This window comes from Saimiri boliviensis, chromosome 6 (assembly GCF_048565385.1).
Source record: "Saimiri boliviensis isolate mSaiBol1 chromosome 6, mSaiBol1.pri, whole genome shotgun sequence".
NCBI lineage: Eukaryota > Metazoa > Chordata > Mammalia > Primates > Cebidae > Saimiri > Saimiri boliviensis.
In genome coordinates this window covers 102891455-102911262 of record NC_133454.1, presented here as the reverse complement: position 1 = coordinate 102911262, position 19808 = coordinate 102891455, and the positions used below count along the sequence as shown (strand labels likewise).

Here is a 19808-nt window from a genome sequence, read left to right as displayed (position 1 = left end):
TCTTCCTCTGGGAGAAATGAGTCCACATACATTTGATCTACTCAGTAAGTCATGGATCATCAGTCAAGCAGCTCATCAGTACTATACAAACTCAGGAGACATCACGAGTGTCTCAATGTCCATTTTCCGGCAGGCTGCTTTGGTATTTTATAGAAGACAGCAGTAGAGCCCCTGCCGCTGTGCATAGACTGCTCCCCGCAGTCACAAAACGGTCCGCTTCATCCACTTCTACCCTCCTATCAGCTTGAGACACATGAAACAAATTGACAAAGCTAGATTTTGTCACAGGAGTAGATTCTAACATCCCTAATAAAGGCTCCAGGTGTCAGGTCTCAGCACTTCCACTAGTTATAGAGCCCGTAGCCAAAATGCTGAAGGCCCTAAAGAAGCCATTTAAGGGCTCTTGCTAATCTTTCCTGTCTCATCCTTAGAAGTCTTCTCCCTCCTGTTATCAGCTTTCACAGATTCGTGCTAATCCTGCTGACCTCCAGGCACTCCCACCACCCCCAATCACCACGGCCACAGAATCTTGAGAGTTAAAGTGGATCTTAAAGATGATCAGATTCTAACCCTTTTGTCCAGAGGAGGAAACTAAAGCCTGGCAAGGGGGAATATATGGTCTTGGCCACACAGCTCTGCCAGGGCGGGAAGACCAGGTCCCTAGACTGCTGTCCAGAGCACCGCGTCACATACCGCCTTCCCTACACTGTGCCTCCATCACTCCAAAACTGGAATCCGAAAGTCTTCCGGGAACATTCTTAAAGAAATATTCTTCCCCTCTGAAGTATAATAAACATTTTAGCACATAACTCGGAGGGATCCCTGGAAATGTCTACTTCAGCACATCCTGGCTTCCGGACCTCAACGCCATTTGGCTTGAAACTATGTCCCACCCTAAGAATAGCTGTGGTGACAAGCCATTCTCCTCCCTGCACTGTGTTTCCTGCACAGCTTAGTAGTTTGGCCCTGTGAAACCCCGTTCAATTTAAGTAATCATATTTTTAATAACAGCACAATTGTTTGCTCTTTAGAACAAATCTATTATTCTAAAACCATATTCTTAAAAGTTAGATACGAAAATGTGAAATAAAGTTAATGATCTACGCCCTCCTTTCGGTTGTACAGCAAGAGATTTAAGAGAACCTGAGCAAGGTGTGGCTGCCCTCCTGCCTCTGTCTTCAGATGGCAATCCCCATCGCAGACCCGGCTCACCCAAGCTGAAAGCCACAGCAAGGCGTTTGGTTTCCCAGTAACAAAGGCAGGGTGAGAATGTGGTCTCTAGACACCAAGGCTGCAGTGGAGCTAATGCCTCCCAACCAGAGCCCCACCCACAACAGAGATGATTGTCACGTCAACTCTACCAGAGAGCTATCTTAGCAAGAGAAATGGGCTGAAACAGCAGCAAAATGGTATTGCTGAAAATCAGGCTCAAGCTTTAGACTGAGTTCCTTAAAACCATGGCACTGTTTCTCAAGTGTGTTACCAGATTCTACGATGGCATTCTTGCTCTCCACCCCACCCCTAACCCAGAGGTCTTCGGAAATCACATCTGTATGAAAGGGCATAGAGATGACTCCATCTGGAGAAAGGGAGAAAAGACAGTAACTTCTCAATAATTTGTATAAGCTTCTGTGTCTGTGCATGATGCTGTGACATGAAGCAGGAATCTTGTCCTGAGCTTTCAGAAAAGCAAGATGATCTAATGATCACAAGCCTGTGCTCAAATCCCCAAAGTTGGGGAGATTCGGTGGGGTAGGGGGCTGGAAAGATATGGAGGAAATAAAACATCGCAAGATTCCAGAAAGTAAAATTCTACTTCCTTAGAAGTGAACTTTGGCCAGGCGCACTCACATTCTGACCTGAGACCTGATAGGAGTTCCTTCCAGTTTCCAATTCGCTAATAAAAGTAAACCCTTTAACCTCTCAGTTTCCATTTTGTCCCATACCTTCAAGGAGTCAGAAAGATACTGAAAGAAGATCAGGGTCAAGCTGATCAATTAATGGGAGCATTTAGGGTACCCATAAACATGGAATATGAGTGAGAATGTAGGGCTTTTCTGAAGTCCAAAAGGCCAAAGACACTTCCATTGGTAGATCACAATAGATTAATATATTAAAAATGAACAAAAATACCCAAAAAGGATTATTTGAATTTAACAAATAAGTGCTTTTTAAGCAAAAAAAAAGAAAAGATACCATTGAATTTGAGCCCTTTCATAACAAATGAGAACTGAATCAAACACATCATCCTAACCACACTACCTTGAAAGGTCTTGATGATGGCCACCATCTTGCCTGGTTATATAAGAGAACTTACAGCTATTCCCTCAAAGGGATTTTCATTTAAAATGCCTCTGTAAAATATTTTGGAAACATGGTGAAGTATTGTCTTCATTACATTTACTATTTTTTTCAAGTTCAACTACAGACCTCCAAATAACTCTCAATTCACATTCCATCATGATTTTTAAATACCATTAGCCACTGGTGCAAAAATGATGCAGTCGACATGACTCCATATTATAAGAAGATGGAATTGATGAGTTATTTCATAGTCCCAGAATTTTAAGTCACAAAAAGAGGAAAAGTGGATCCTTCTGCAAACTCCAAATACAGCTGTTAAAGTCATTCTTAAAATCTCTTAAGAGCCTTTTCCAATAGCATCTCCTAACCATGAAATTCTTCCTAATAACATATCTTCTCTTCTGTTAGAAATAAATCTTTCCCTTGACCCCAGTGGAATTAACACATAGCCATACAGGATCTCTAATTGCCCTTTTACACATTGAAAGGCTCTCTGAACTCATCTTCACTCCCATGGCTGCAGAACCAAGGCCTGAATTAGACCTTCCATCAGTAAGTTCTTGGAACCCATTCACTCACTTTTTCCCTGTTACCAAGGCGAGTGCAAATAACCAGCAGAGACACCTGTGAACTTGGACTCAGAATCATACACTCCATCTTAAACACACACACTCCTACCATACTGGGAGCATGATAAATCAACAAAGATGGGTGGGTGGTGAAAATGTCACTTTCCCACCTCAGTCTGATATTTACCAACAAGAAGTAATTCCCCACCATTCCCAGGTCAGTCCACACTGGGGCTAACATTTCTCCACAGTGTCCAAGCAAAATCGAAAAATCCCTGTCTTAGAAGGCAGTTGTTGCTGCTGAGTCACAACTGCCTGTCTGATCATAGTCTCCCAAAATGGAGTAAACAAAGGGTTAGTTTGTCCGCTTGTTATACCGTGAAGCCCTTTGCCAAAATTTATTTTTGTTTTTTCTGGATTTTTTTTTTTTTAAGATATTCAGCTCTCCGCAATACCCCTGCCTGCCTTGGCTACCTGGCCACTTTTTCCAGTGTGGATGTGTATGTTCTTGCCTATTTCTAGCCATTTTCCAATTCTGGAACATATTAAAAACAAATTGGCCTTTCCCTATAGCTCATGAGTCAGAAAAATTACCAGCAGAAGACATCTGTAGAAAGCAAGACTGTGTACTCTGAACACTAACAACTATATAGCCAACCAGTTCTTTGCTGAGCTGTATTGGAGCCACCTACCTCCAGCTGCCTATTTGTTTAAGAAGAATTCAACCCAGGCAAATGGTCTTGCCACATAGACAAAGGAAGCCAGGGGGCTTTTAAATTCACAGAGATTAGAAGTCCAGACAATGTAGGAAATTCACAGATAATATCCAAAGTAGCCAGCTGGCCCTTTAAAGACATAAAATTCTGATTTGACCCAGTGAGGTAAGCCCAGGTAAGGTGAGCTTCACTTCCTGCCAGCTGTCTCCAAGAGTCTGTTCTAATTTTATCTGTCCAGTTTAGGGCAGGCTTCTCTTCCCACTCAGGTGTTTGGATTCCAGATTCAAAAGAAGTTTTAAAAATCAGGACTTACCTCATTTACCTAAAGATTCTGGGTGGGAAATCCAATAGCTGCGGCTGACGGAGGGGAGGCAGCAGACTGCAAGTTCACCAGCTCCTACGGGGTTGGGGCACGAGTGTTATCACGACTGAGCCCTCATCAGAGTGAAGATAAATGCATATGACAATAATTTTAAATCATTTTGTAGGATGTTAAGCAATAAGCCACCAACCGGGAATTCCCTAAGTTACTTCCCCCTCCTCTGATTGGCTGCCTAGCCCTTTAAAAAAATAAAATAAAGGATTACAAACATTGGCTCATTTGCATTTGGCCAACTCACACGTTAGTGTTCAAACGAAACAGGTCTAACCAGGTAATGCCTGTGTCTCAAGAACAGAGAGACAACCTGTTAATGGATGAGGAATTGATTTGGTGGTGACTGTTCTTTTCAGCTCAGAGGCTGTTTCAGGTGAAAAGCACCCTGCTCACCAAAGATACTAGCGGGAAGAGGGAATGTAAAAGCCAAGGGGGCCGAAGTCCACATCTGGAGGAGATGATGGTATAGGGACTGGGGGACCCTCTAGAGCACCCATCTCATTTGTTCGTGTGCATTTAGTCCAACCTGCTTTGGCATCAAGATCTTTGCCCTAGCTGTGTAAGTACCAGGCTCTGAAGGGGCTCCCAGCAAGATCCCTCTCCAGGCACCATGACAGCCTCTTTGACAGAGACACTTGGCAATTCAATGGACTTTGAAAAGCCTATCTCCCCTGGCCCTAGGTAAGAGCCTTGAGAGGTTTGAAAGGGAAGGTCCTGGGAGGGAGGGTCCTTTATGAGGAGATGTTCAGGTCAAGCAGTCAACTCTCAAGTATGCAAGAGCTGATTATCCGGTTGGTGGATTATCTAGGTTCTCCACTTCCTCTTGACACTTACATAATCTTTTTCCTAAAGGTTTATTGACAGTCCCTATAGAAGCTAGATGAGAAGACCAAAATACTGAAACTAGAAATGAAACAGTACAGTTTGGACAAGAAGAAGGTGGAATACTGGAGAGGACCTACGGATTTTAAATACCCATCTAACCTCTATTCCCTTGGGCCAAGGGACATATGGGGAGTCACCTGTACTTGCTTCACGGGGTCACAAATGTACCTTCTCCCATACAGATGAGTGACTGCACCTAGCAAAGAAAAATACCATCCCCCAACCATCAGCTTTCCTTGTTGAACCTTCCAGGACACTGGCCTGGCATGAGCGAAGTATCTCAGCAGATTTCTTTGACTCCAGTGGGCCTCCCCTTTGTGGGAGAGGGAAGGGAAGTTGAGATTTGGCAAAGAGATGAAGATTTTGTGATCAAAACCAAGAAGTTCCTTGTGTTAAAAAGGAGGAAAAAAAAAGATCTGCTTATGGCCAAAGGCTGACCAAATAGAATGAAAAGTGGTTATTATATTAAGGGGAAACTGTGAGTGAGCAGTTGTATTAGTTCTTTCTTGCTTTCTTTTCTTTTTTTTTTTTTTTTCTAGTTTATGTAACATGAATTCAGAAGTTTCCGAAAGTGTAAAAGACTTGATGGGAGGACAAGGGTGGACTTGGGAAGGTCTTGGAAGCTAGGCAGATCTTGAAGGTGTTCTTTGAGGGTTTGGCCAGTGCTTTTTAGCGGAGTTCTAACAAGTCCCTCTGCCTCCCTAACCTGATCCAGACATTCCCACCCTTCCCTACTGCTCAACTCTGTGAACTTGCCAAGGGCCCTGTTAAAATGCAAATGTAAACCCCGCCCCCCACATACACTGATTAAAAACAACAATTTTCATTACTGCCCATTATCACATTAGCCCCAATTAGTCTATCAGCTCCAGATCTGAGAGCAGGGCCCTGAGGGAATGGCCTGCTGGAGTTTTGCTTGTGAGACGAATCTGCCACAACCTGAAGTAACTACACTCCACCCACTGCAGGGCATTCCTGTGTGGTGATGGTGAAGTGGGGAAGGTGGTGGGGGTGCACACACACGTGAGAGCAGGGAAGCGTTAGTGCTAGAGCCTGCAGGACTCCAGGGAAGCTCACTTGGCCTTCTTTACTCTGTTGCCTGAGATTAACCTGAGACAGTGGGATGAGAGTAGAAGGAGTGGGGCTGTATAGTCAAGAGGTAGTGAACTTCTGGCCAGGTGCCATGGCTCACGCTTGTAATACCAGCACTTTGGGAGGCCGAGGTGGGCAGACCATGAGGTCAAAAGATCAAAACTTTCCTACATGGTGAAACTCCTTCTCTGCTAAAAATACAAAAATTAGCTGGGCATGGTGGCGTGCCTGTAGTCCCAGCTACTCAAGAGGCTGAGACAGGAGAATCGCTTGAACCCAGGAGGGGGAGGTTGCAGGGAGCCAAGATCGTGCCACTACACTCCAGCCTGGTGAAAGTGCAAGCTCCATCTCAAAAAAAAAAAAGAGGTAGTAAACTTCAAATGCAACCCCAAAAGTGATGTGGCTCTCTAACCAAGTCCCAATTACCTTTAATTACAAGCCCTTAAATTTCTAGCTGAAGAATTCTGCTTAAATCTTCATATTTTTAACCATTTGTATTTAGTCCATTTTTGATTGGAGGACTTCTGAGAAGTCATATTGGGGTGGTAATGGTGGTAGGGGAGGGAAAGATGTCACCTCATACTCACAAGCCACTTTATTTGTGGAGGTTTTTTGTTTTTTTTTTTTTTTGTAAATAAAGTACCAAAAAATCTGCCTGCTACTTAGTGGGTACTTATTAAGTATTGATTCTTCTCTACTTGGGTCTTAGTTGAACGTCCCAGAAGAAAAACAAAAATAAAAACAATACCCCTCACCCCCAACCTAAAAAAAAAAAAAAAAAAAAAAAAAAAGACTAGAATTGCAATTATATTGCATCCATAGGGAAAGTTTTTTGGAGTTTGAGGTCTTTCGCCCTACTGCCAGCTTCAACAAGGCAGCATTGGCAATCGATAGACAGATACACAGATAGATAGATAGATAGATAGGATGGATGTCCCAAGGTCTTCTACTACAAGTCTCAGCTATATCAAGTATGTTCCTTATGGATAAGAAGTTTTAAAGTGTGATCACAAAATCATCAAACACAGCAGATCCATTAAGTGGATACATCGTAAGTTCCCTAGAAGGACTCTGGCAAGACAGACCTCCAAGGCTTATTCTGTGCTCCTAAATTCTTTGGGAGGCTGATAAAGACATCGTAAAGTGAACAAAATGATAAACAAAGCTACAGTAATTGCCTTCATTGTGTAGATGTGAAGAATCAAGAGAGAGAGGCCAGGCAGTTTGCCCTCAAATCAACTGAAACAAACTCTAGAAACCCAATTACTCTGCATAGAAATCTTCCTGGTCTTCCCTACAGGTCAAGGCCCTATCACCGTATCCAACCATCGCACAGACACAGAGCCTTTGGGTCGAGTCCTGTGCTGGTCCCCACAGAGGAAAAGGAGAACAGAGTAAGCCAGACCAGGTTGTGTGTGGTGGCCTGGAGACCCCGAGGTCAGCTAGGTTGTCTGCTAGAAGATCCATATTGTAAAACCAAATCAAGGCCAGGGCAAATAATCTCTTTAAGCCAAGTATCAAGCCCTAAGGAGTCTTAACACCAACACTGGCTGTGGTTACAAGGTTAATGGGAGCTACATGCTTGCTTTGCAAGAAAGAGAATGTTTTCATACTTTACACAATACCATTTAACTAGAGGCCCTATATTTATTTTTGAAAGCAAGTATGTGTTTGTATATATTTCTGTCTATCATCTCCTCCAAATGACATGATGTTACCTCCAGGGCAGAACATGGCATCTATTTAGTGAAAGCCATACAAGAATATTAATGTAAGACCAAGGGGAAAGACTCTGGTCTTGTGAAACTCACAGGGAGGGGGAATTAAATCAAGCAGAATATGACCATTTATTACACTGGTTACAGTCAAATAAGGAACAGAATTAATAAGTATCGTTTTGCCTCTTAACACTACTCCCCTCTAAAGGTCACGTTTCCTAAATCTTTTGGCTTTGGATTAGATGAGAGTCCTGGGGATCTTCATTAACCTCTAAGGACAAGCTTCACAGTCTCTGAAAAGGGCACCTGAGTTCTGTTTGGGAGGTGACACATTGACAGTTGTTCTAACAGGTTGATGTGAAACACACCGGTCATGCCTCCTGCCATTACGTCTGTGTGCCTGCATATTGAGTAAATCCTCAGCCAATGGCATGAGCCATTGGCGTGCCAAGGTGGGGGCCACCTTGGTTTGGAGGAGGGGAGAGTGGCTCACTCTTCCTAGGAAGAATGACCCACTGTGTACATGCACTCATGCACACCCACACACATATACACACAAAACTTAGGCATCTCAACGTGTTGCTAAACTTACCCAAGAACCAAGGATGAATTTTCTGGACTGCTCCTCCATATTTTAATTACTCTCAGGACACCTCCATTTCTGCCAAAACTAATTTGCCCCTCCTCTATTCCTTTGACCTTGCCTATGTTTTATTAATCTCTTTCTGGCCTTACCTTTCCCCACAGATAGCTTTACACAGTTCCCTAATTTAAAGCTAACCTCACTGCTACGGTAAGCATTTTGGTTCTTGAATCCAACTGTCTTCAGTTTCTTCACAGTATCTCCATCTGGGTCTTCAAGAAGGTTCATCTCTCAGTCTCAGAAAGGGAGAGACCATGAAAAAGGTGGCCATTTCCAGGCAACCTTCCTATGGCCAGAATTTCCTTCTTTTTGGTATGAGGAAGAGTTCTTTGTAAGTATAGCACTCAGGATGTTTTGTTTGTTTTTCCAGGTATTATTCTTTTTATATTAACAAATAAAATTTGTATATATTTATGGAGTAAAACATAACATTTTGATATGTCACACACACACACACACACACACACACACACACACATACACACATTGTGGAATGGCTAAATTGAGCTAATTAACATAGTTATTACCTCATATACTTGCCATTTTGTGCTTGGTGAAAACACAATCTACTCTCTTAACGATTTGCCAATACATGATGCATCGTTATTGCTATATTCACCATACTGTACAGTTAGATCGCAATTGTTTTTGTATGTTGTTTTAACACAAGAACTCTTTTTCTACTACCATGGAATCCCAAAATATAAAAGAGATTAAAGAAATGCAGATACAGATAGACCAGAGGTAGGGCAGCTACAGCCCCTCCTCGTTTTCCCTTCTCTACCCTCACAGGCATCCAGCCTTCTCTGCTATACAATTCTCCCTGCTGTGTCCTTTCTAAGCTAATGGAGCATCCAAATTACCTTTTTAAATTCAGACTCCTGAGTTCCTTCCCACATCTACCAAATCAGCAAACACCTCCAAGTGTGAGGTGATAGTGGAGAAAGCCATCCATTCATATTTAGTGGGCTCCCACATCATTCCAAGGATGACCAACCAGAGAACTCCATTCATGCCACTCAATAGGATGTTTTGGTGGAGCCAGCCTTGGGTTAAAGGTCTCAGGGCCTGGCCTCTTTCGCCCAGGAGTCATGAGAGACAGCAAACTCTCAGGCCCAAGTAGAAAATGTCTAAAATCTCCATCCATATGCCTAATTATTTGGGTTAACTTGTGGTGTCAGAAGACGAGGGACTCTCAGAGCCTCCTCCATCAGACTTAGAAAAGCAAGGTGGACCTGCTACCTCAGAAGCAGGCTGGTGTGGCAAAAAGGGCATCATTCTCAGAGCCATACACACTAGGACAACTTTGCCATATTTGCTCAAACTTTAGGTCTCAGTTTCCCTATCTGTTTATTGGGGATATTAGCATACTCAGTGAGCTGCTTGGGGAGTTAAATGAGAAATAGTACAAAGCATTAGGAGACTGCATGGCACTTGTGGGCTCTCTGGAAATGCTTTACTCCCTCCACTAAGTGTAGAGCTTGAATCCCAGTACCTCCATATTAATAAGGAATGAAGTTTCATATGAGTGGCCAGAGAACTAATCCTCCATGTTTATAAGAACAAGTAGAAGGGTCTGGACATGGCAGCTCACGCCTGTCATCCCAGCACTTCGGAAGGCCAAGGTGGGTGGGATGCCTGAGGTCAGGGGGTTGAGACCAGCCCGGCCAACATGGTAAAACCCTGTCTCTATTAAAAATACAAAAACTAGCTGGGCATGATGATGTGCACCTGTAATTCTAGCTACTCAAGAGGCTGAGGCAGCAGAATCACTTAAACCTGGAAGGCAGAGATTGCAGTGAGCCAAGATCATGCCACTGCACTCCAACCTGGGTGACAAGAGTGGAAATCTGAAAAAAAAAAAAAAAAAGAGAGAGAGAGAGAAACAGAGACAGACAGATAGACAGAGAAAGAAAGAAAAAGAAAGAGAAAGGAAGAAAAGACAAAGAAAGACAAAGAAAGAAAGAGAAAGAAAGAAAAAGAAAGAAAAGAAAGAAAGAAAAAAGAAAGAAAGAAAAGAAACGAAAAAGTAAGAGGAGGTGAAGCTGGAATGGCATAGAAGAAAAGGAACAGAATAATGACTTCACATTTGTTAAGTTTTAATCTTGTCCCAGTGACTAGACTAAGAATTTAATTTACATTACTTCATTCAAGCCCCACAAAAACTCCATCAGACAGGCACTATTAATATTCGCACTTTACAGATGAGAAAACCAAGCCTCATTAGCCTGATAAATTAACATGGATGAGATTGCACAGTAAATAAGACAAGTAGCTGGAGCTCGGATCAGACAGCGTCATTGCAAAACAAGATCCCTTAACCACAACCCACTCCAGAAAACAGAAGCTTAGCAGCTGGCTGAAATTTGGATTACAAGATCTTACATAGACATGGAAAGTCAAGCTCAGTTTTGGAATGCAACTGGAAATGTGACTGTTTCTCAGAAGAGGAGATTGGAAAGTTGAAATTAAAGCAAAGTATAAAATATACAAACAGATTTGGATCTTATAGAACAATGTTTAGCCCCTGCCCTTCAGAACCAAATACTTAAAAAGCTAAATGCTCAGAATAAGAATAAAGGGGAAATCCACTGGAAAAGTTGTGACTTGGCCTTGCCTGGGAAGTCAAGAGGCTCTTGTGATACAAAGGTCACTCTGCCACCCACCAGGTTTAATAGCACTGAACAGGCTAAACACTCCAGGGAGATCCTTAAGCGTCAGGATCCAGAAATAGCAGAGAAGAATAGAACAAAGAGTTGCTGTGATAACAAAGGCATTAAATACGAAGGTGAAGGGCAGTAGTGAAACCTAACTGGGGTGAGGGTCACTACCAGCGTATCCCCATTCTTCATCTACAGTTGAGAGTGTATCAAAGTAGCATAAAATGAAACAGACGGCTGCTGCCCATAAATGCCTTTCAGATAGAAAGTAGGAGATCCAGACCTGCTCATGCCCATGGAAAGAATGCATCTACAAACCTCCTGGAAGTGATATCAGAGAGCTGACAGCACATCTATTGCAACTATGCAAAAAGACTCATTTGTATAGATAAACTATCCATTCAGTTCATTCAAAACATATGCACCTGCACATTGGTGGAATGTCAGGAAAGAAGCCCTTGGAATTATTTCTGAATAATTTCATTCTCAGGGGAAATTCAGATGAAATCTCCCAACATGTGTCATGGCATATCTATGATTTTTGTCCCCTCTCTCTCCCCAACTCCTATTCTTAGCAATCACATGTGAGTCCAGGGTTTGGAATTAGTCAATCTGTCTTCCTGGACAAGGAAAGTATGCCAAAAAGTCCTATTTTGAGACTTAGTTTCTTTTATGACAAGGCCCTAGGAAAGTTTTATGAGAATTTTGATTTAAGGTTAGAGGTTAATAGCTCTGAAATTCTGAGAACCAAAAAGTATTGTGTAGGTGGGTATACAGTAAAACTGAAATCAGGAAGTCTTCTGCAAACTGATCCAAAAATCTGCATACTTAGTGCAACTGAAAATTTCTCATGTGAGGACAGCCCTGCTGTGAAACTGTCCAGCCACACTGGGCTCACTTCCTTACAGTGGAAACCTGGAGGTTGCTAGGCTCAGTTATGCTGGAAAGAATAGAGTAAGGAGAGCAAGGGGAAGGAGACATCCCTGACAAGGAGAGTGAGAGGCACGCCTGGCTTGCTGCGGACTTTGTTTACCAATGCCAAAAATACCTTAAAGTCTGCTTAAGGTTTATGATCCTCAAATTCATCAGTCTGTGGTTCCCCAGGAGTTGCCAGAACCATCAGGGCAGAAAACCTCAGGGAGTCCAGCTTTAGGTCTCACAATTGTGTATGGTTGCGGTGGGGGATGGTGCTCTTGGCAAACATCTGATTTCTGCAAATCCATTTTCTTTCCAGCTTGGCAGGTCACCTTAACTTGGAAGCTCAATGCCCAGCTGGGAATAATATGCTTGTTAGGGGATGGGCCAAGGCTCTGTGAACTTGAGCCTTGGCTGGGGGTAACATTCTTTGTACAACCAGGTAAAACAAGCCTGGAAAGCCACAGCATCATGCCAGTGCAGACATCATTGCCAGGCACCCAGACCCACTGGGGGTCACTGCACGGCCCACGGCCTTACTCAGAGTAGAACTGTTCATTCTTTGAACTGCAATCCCTCCTATTCCTCAGAGCTGTTGGCAGCAAGCATTGGGGAGAAGGCAGAGCTGCTGGGAAAAAGAGCAAAGTGAGACCAAAAAGGGAAAAGACAGTGAGAGAGAACAGTTCTTGTCTATTTCATCCTGATGACCACAGAGAGACTTTGAAATGCCCCACCTCAAACTTGCATTGATAATATTTCTTACCATGTTAGTCACAATTGTGCCAACATTTTATGCACGTATCTTCCACTCAGTACTTCCTCACACGTGTAGTCTTCTCAAAAAGCAACTGAATCATTTCTTCTTTCAAAAATCTTTGTGGGTTCCCCAGTTGCTGGAGCTGTGGTCCTCAGAGGGAAGTACACCTACTTCAGGTGGTGGGCAAGATTATTCTACATTCAAATCATAATTTTTATTTTAACAGCCATGTGCGTTTGATAGGGAAACAAATGTAAAGTTAAAAAGTCAGTCATTTGAAGGAAAAGTATTAAATAAATAATATAGGTGGGCACACAAACATGGCAAATATAGTGGCAATGGAATAAGAAGGATTGAAATTTGGACCAAAAAAATGGCTTAAAGAAGGGAGTCCAAACTTCCTGAAGGTGCAGCATTCTTCATCCTCCACCACCTGATCTCCACGAACATGTCCAGTTCTCAGGCCCTTGGTCTCCACCTCTACCTCACAGGGCCATCCCAGGTGCAATGGACACACGTCACTTCTGCACAGGCATCCTGTACTCCTCTGCTTCCTGATCCCAATACGTGGTACCCAAACCCTTTCCAATGCCATTTCTCCCTTCAGACTCCCCCAAATTGCCTTCATCAGAATTTAAATCTCCCTGGACCACTGGTTTGTACTTGGAACCATTCAATAGTCAACATGCCACCAATGTTTCTGGAGTTTCTGCCATGTGCTGGGCACTGTGCTGGGTACTGGGGCTTCAGCTAAAGAAGTAAAAAAGAAAAGAATTCTTGCCTCATGGCAGGAATTTGGATGAAGCAAGATGACAGCATGTTTCCTACTCTGCCATGTGGGGCTGGTTTGGGGCACCATTTTTCCACATCCAGCCTGGTGAACCCAGGTAGACGGGGCTCTTCATCATGGTCAAATACCCAGAAGGTCCTGACATGACTCCCTCCAGGCAGCAGGGCATTCAAACCTACTTGTTGAATTGAAAGGTGGGCCTTTTCCAGGCCCACCAACCAACCCTTTACTCTATATACAGGCTGTATATAGAGTAACCAACTCATCTTAGACTTTCCTGACTTTAGAACTGAATGCCCCACATCCTAGAAAACCCCATATTCCCAGGCAAACCAGGAAGGTTAGTCAACCCAGCTGCATGCACATACAGTATGCTCCAATACTACTTTGTCCAACTGCTGTGTGTCTTTGGACAATTACCTACCATCTCTGAGCACCTACTGTCTCATCTACATATGCAAATAATACCATTCCCTCAAGGCTGCTGTGAGGATTAAAAAGATAATGTAAGGTTAGGGAGAGCACCTTGCACCATGAATGGTTGCTGTGATTAATACCGTTGGTGGACTGAGAGCAGTGCAAAAAGAGAGCACTGTGCTGAATCAAAGAACCTGAGCTGGTTAATGCCTGTTGAGAAGCCGTCTCTCTTTTGGATGTTGACATGCCAATGGTCATGTGGCCACAATGGACATAGTTTGGCCAGAGTCTCTGAGTGGCAGGAAATAAGAGACCTGCTGGCAAAGTGCTGTAAACCAAATTCTCAATCTACCCAGCTCTGCCTTATTATTTTTATTAAGCACTTATTATGTGCCAGATACTAAGAACTTTTTTGTATGCAAGTTCTCATTTAATCCCCACAAAGGTCCCACAAAGTAGCGCAATAATCCTCCATCTTAAAGATGAGGACATTGAAGCTGAGAGAGATTAAGTAACTTCCCCACGGTCACGCTGCTGGGAAGGACAGATAGAAACCAGGTCTGCCTGATCTCGGAGCCTCTACCCCTAAGTACCACCTACCCATGCGTAAGAAATATCCTCTCCCTGTGCCTCAGCAGGAGCTAACAGCTTTACTCCCTTCCACACAGAAGGAAACTGGCATTTTACTAAGCGCTGGGCAATCTGATCAGTCTTGGAAGGAAGGGGAATTAGCAGGCGAGCCCTTGCTTGCTGGTAGATGGTTTACCCTGAAACCCTTCTGGATTTCCCAGAACTCTGAGTAAATATTAACATAATCTCATTACATTGCTCATTACATTGCTTCAGATTGACGATAAAACATAGAAGCAAGCTGGGCCAATGTACCCTTGTGGTTTGAACAGATCATTTTTCAGCCAAACATTCTAATTTATGTAGATAGCATTATGGAGGAAAGGGCTCCTGACATGGAAACAGACTGGGGATTTCATCCCAAGTCTATCACTTTTAGCTATGCCACTTTAGACAGCTTGAGGCTCAGTTCTCCCGTCTGTAAAATGGATGTAAGTTTGTCCCAGCATCAGCATTAGCATCCACATCATCACCACTTCTAGTGGAGTGACTGCAGTTTGCTAGGCACTATTCTTGTATCTTTGCATCAATTCCTCTCAAAAGCTCTTGGATGCAGTTACTATTTTTATCTCTATTTTATAGTTGAGGAAATCAAGGCCTAGAGAAGTTAAGAAGGTCGGGCCAAGGTCAGACCTCCAGATAAGTGGCAGAGCCAGGTCTGAAACCCACATAAGAACCTTGCTCTTTATCCCTGTGTTCTGCTTGTATAACTTGTGCTGTAAAGCTTTCAATGAGATGACACGTATGAACGTGCCTGGCTCATAGGTCACCCTATGATAGCATCCTCTGTTCAGCAATTCTCTGCCACTGCTCCGTACACATGCCTGGAAAGAGAGAGGGGCTCACCCTCTCCATGGGAGCACCCACGCCTTCCCAAACTGCACTGCTCTCTAGGGTGACGGCGAATGATTCACCATTCTGGATAAGCACAAGTGAGCCTGCGAGTGACTCAGGGACATGCTGGGACCAACGAAAGAGCCTTTACCTATAGAACAAAGCCAGACAGCAACTTGTGACAAAGATAATTACAGGCTGGAATGGCAGCACCAAGGCCAAGGGCTGTCTAGTTTATACAGTAATTAATCACAATCTCAAAGACTTTGAGGAGGTCTGGAGGCTCCACCAGGACACTGGGTACCAACTAGGATTTTAAAAACAAAAACCCAAACCAAAAAAACTTCCCCCAGTCCCTACTAACACACTGCATAATCTCCTTGCCTTTTTTCCCAACATATGTCCATGCCCGAGGTCCCCAACACTCCCCACAACTAGACCAGTATTCTCAGAAAGGGTGGGAGGAGGGCATAAGGTTGGTAATGTACTACAGCTGTCAAATATATACAAATCTACAATGTCATTTCAAAAGTGGAAGTTACAATCCTTTGCGATGTCCTGCAACAGATTAAAAAGTAGCCCATTTTCTCTTTCAAGATAGAAGGAAAAAATCTACCACTATCATATCTGGTAATCTACCACAACAGCCTCTACCTCCAAGTTGAACCCTGCCATGGTGAAATCAAAGCTATATGCAGCACCTGGGTTTAAAGTCAGATAGACCTAAGTTTGTGTTCCAGATTTGCCATGTGTCACTGTGACTTTGGTCAAGTAATTTGACTTCTCTGAGCTTCTGCTTAATCTCTTTTTTTTTTCATGTGGATTCTGAAAGTGCTAACTCTATAGGTTGAGGACTAAATTAAATAACACATGTAGAAGGCCACTTTTATCAGTCACTTCATTTATTATTCCTATAATTCTGAATTCTGCCTCCTCCTTCCCCAGCACATAGCCATCTATCTTAACACAATTTCCATTGATTACCATCTCCACAGTGCTCTTGGGCTTAATCCTCTGTTTCTGCTTATGAGAGTTTTTAAATAGGGCCAGTTGAATTGGAGACCAACTCCAATCTCAGTTTCCTAATTCTTTGTTCATCCCAGGCATGCCAGCAGTGGGGCCTGTCTTCTTAGTAATCCAGTTCCAGAACTTTCCATTGGCTCCTTGTTTTAGGTTGCAGAGGCTGGAGAGGCCCCTTTTGCCCTCCCTACCCTGGCCATCCTTTCTAAGCGCTCACTGTCTCACCTGTACACAGCACCAGAGGCCATGGGATACTCCCATGGAAACGCTATTTGGTTGCCTGGTGATTTGCATTTTGTAACACCAAAGGCCTGGATAGAACCAGGTTGTGGGACCAGCCACAGCTCAACAATGACAAAGACACACTTTTTAAAACTAACACCTTGACCTTTTCATACCTTCCTCCTCTCTCTGACTAGCCTCCTTCCAAACACAACCGAGATGTGCGTGTCAGAACTTTCCGTAACAGCAATAATTATTTCTCGTGTCAGGTGGAAAGTTATCTACTTAAAGTGCATTTCTCCACTGCTGCTATACTGTATGTTTGAAAATGTGCATACTCCATTGAACCCTCAAAGCCAGTTTCCCAAATCCCCTAGGGCTGGTTCCTACCATTTTATTGGGTAACCATGTCTCAGATGGCACTACCTACTGGTGTTGTATAAGAACAGACTTGTCAGACAGAGAAGCAGTGTGATGACACAGGCAGTGGCCACATGACCCTTTGAGGGAAGAGGAGAGTTTCATGGAGGCTGAGGCAGGCAAATCACTTGAGACCAGGAGTTCGAGACCAGCATGGCCAACATGACAAAACCCCATCTCTACCAAAAATATAAAAATTAGCCAAGTGTGGTGGCACACACCTTTAGTCCCAGCTATTCAGGAGGCTGAGGCATGAAAATCACTTGAACCCAGGAGACAGAGGTTGCAGTGAGCAGAGATGGCCCCACTGCAGTCCAGCCTGCACAACAGAGCAAAACCTTGTCTCAAATAAAGCTTCAGCAGAGGTGGTAACGCCTACAGTTGGTCCAGGTGTGGAAGACAGGTACTCTGTTTGTGGGAGGGTGTATTTGTACAGTCTTTATAAAAAGTAGTTTGGTAGCACCTATCAAAACTTAAAATGCTCATATCCTTTGAGTCAGCAACCCTATTTCTAGGAATTTCTCTCATAAATATATGTACAAAAGACATACGTACAAAAAAAGATGAAAAATTGCAACTAACTTTAATGTTTACCAAAAGGAGAATGCTAAATAAACTATGGTTCACCTAAACCATGAAGTAACATTAAAAAGGCAGAGCTATATGCCATGATGCTGAAAGATTTCCACGTAATGTGAAAAAAAGCTAAAAAACAAAGCTTATAATATGATTATATTTTTGTTTGTATATACATTGCACATGCCTGGGTGCATATACAATAAACAATTAACAGTGCTGCTAGGGGTGAGATGGGGGAGAGTTCATTCTTTTTAAATTTTATGACAGATACATTTGTTCATATTTATATCTAAATTTATATATATATATTTATATCTCATATGATAAAAATATTTCAAAGAATAGATTTCTCAGTTCCTCTCCTTCCATCCCTCTGATAGACTACTTCAGCAAAGCAGTGCCTAACAACCCCAAACAAACACTTATTCAGAGCTTTGTAGTTTACAAAGCAATTTTGCAAACAAAACCTTGTTTAAATCTCACACCATTACTATGACGTGATTCCCATTTTATAGATGAGGAAACAGAGGCTCAGAGAGAAAAAGTGCTTCTTCCCCATGTCAAATGCCTGGTGGCTGGGAGAGCCAGGACTGGAAGCCCAGTTTGTCCATATCCAGCATCAGGCAACTTTCCCAGCCCTCCCCAACTGATACCTGCAATATCTTTTCCGTGGTCAAAGTCAGATAGATCTTCTCCGGCACAGGTGAAAACAAGACCTGGGCATGGTTAAGAAATTTGAGGGTGGAAAGAAGAGCAGAGAGAGAAGGGGCAGTGTAGGGCATGGTGGAGAAGAAAGGTTAAAAAGTGTTTGAGGCCAGGCACAATGGCTCATGGCTGTAATTCCAGCACTTTGGGAGGCCAAGGTGGGTAGATCACCTGAGGTCGGGAGTTTGAGACCATCCTGGCCAAAATGGTGAAACCCTGTCTCTACTAAAAATACAAAAATTAGCTGAGAGTGGTAGCGCATGCCTGTAGGCCCAGCTACTTGGGATGCTGAGGCAGGAGAATCTGGGAGGCAGAGGTTGCAGTGAGCCAAAATTGTGCCACTGCACTCCGGCCTAGTGACAGAGAGAGACTGTCTCAAAAAAAAAAAAAAAAAAGTGTCTGAGGGCCGGGTGCAGTGGCTCACACCTGTAATCCCAGCACTTTGGGAGGCCAAGGCGGGTGGATCACCTGAGGTCAGGAGTTTGAGACCAGCCTGGCCAACATGGCAAAACCCCATCTCTACTAAAAATACAAAAATTAGCTGGGTGTGGTGGTGAGCACCTGTAATTCCAGCCACTAGGAAGGCTGAGGCAGGAGAATTGCTTGAAACCAGAGGCGGAGTTTGCAGTGAGCTGAGATGGCGCCACTGCACTCTAGCCTGAGTGACAGACTGAGACTCCATCTCAAAAAAAAAAAAAAAAAAAAAAAAGTGTTTGAGAAAGCACAAGAGGCTTGGCATCCTGTTCTATAATTAAATGCATAGGCCATTTATAATTAAATGCAAACCAGGTAGGCAAGACCCTAACTGGGGTCTCCTTCCTATGCCTGCTCTGTTGTTTGAAGATGAGTCATTTGTCACCATCTTGCTCTGAGCTGCACCTAAACCCCATGTGAGCTGATCCTAAACCCCAGTGCGGTGGTGGGACCACTTCTGCCCTCGAGAGCCCCACAGGGAGCTGTCCCCAGAGCCCCAGTTCAGAGAAGAGAAGATTCCCAGAGGCCTTCCTGGCCTTTCTGTAATGTGCATGTTCTTGTTCAACACCCGTCGATGGCTCCCATACCCTTTGGAATAAAGTCCAGCCCCCATGACACTATTCACAAGGCCATCTGTGACCTGGCACCTACCTATTTCTCCAGCCTCATCTCCAGCTATCTCTCAGCTGGTTTTTTACATACTGATTCCTTTTATTTCCCCAAACAGGCAGGCCATTCTCCCATTCTCTTTCTCTCTCCTTTGTCCCCATGCCCCATTATTGCATGTACTATCCCACATGCCTGCAGCACCTTGACTCTCTGTCTTCCCTGGCTAACTGCTACGCATCCTCACACCCCAGCCCAAATTCAGCTTCCCCAGGGGCCCTTCCCGACGAACCCACCCCGCCACCATTCAGTCCCCACTGAGCTGTTGTCTCCCTGCTCCAGCGTCTTCCTCTCTCCGGCACGGGCCGCACTGTGTTGTAGACATGCGATCACCAGTCGGACCCTCTGCACTTTATCTTCTCATGTACTTCCTCTCTCTCGAGCTGGACTATCACAGTGGCTGGGGCACTCTAGGA

General features: G+C 43.7%; 1 protein-coding gene across 3 annotated transcripts in view; it reads right to left on the bottom strand.

Moving 5' to 3' along the window:
- Positions 1-4076, bottom strand: part of EHF (ETS homologous factor) — a 41948-nt gene extending 37872 nt beyond the window's left edge. The window contains exon 1 of one of the 3 annotated variants that reach the window (XM_039470948.2): positions 3903-4076. The gene's annotated coding sequence lies outside the window, so the exon portion shown is untranslated. The other 2 variants (XM_010333337.2, XM_010333341.2) reach the window with 2 other exon arrangements.
- Between the last annotated feature and the right edge of the window lie 15732 nt (positions 4077-19808).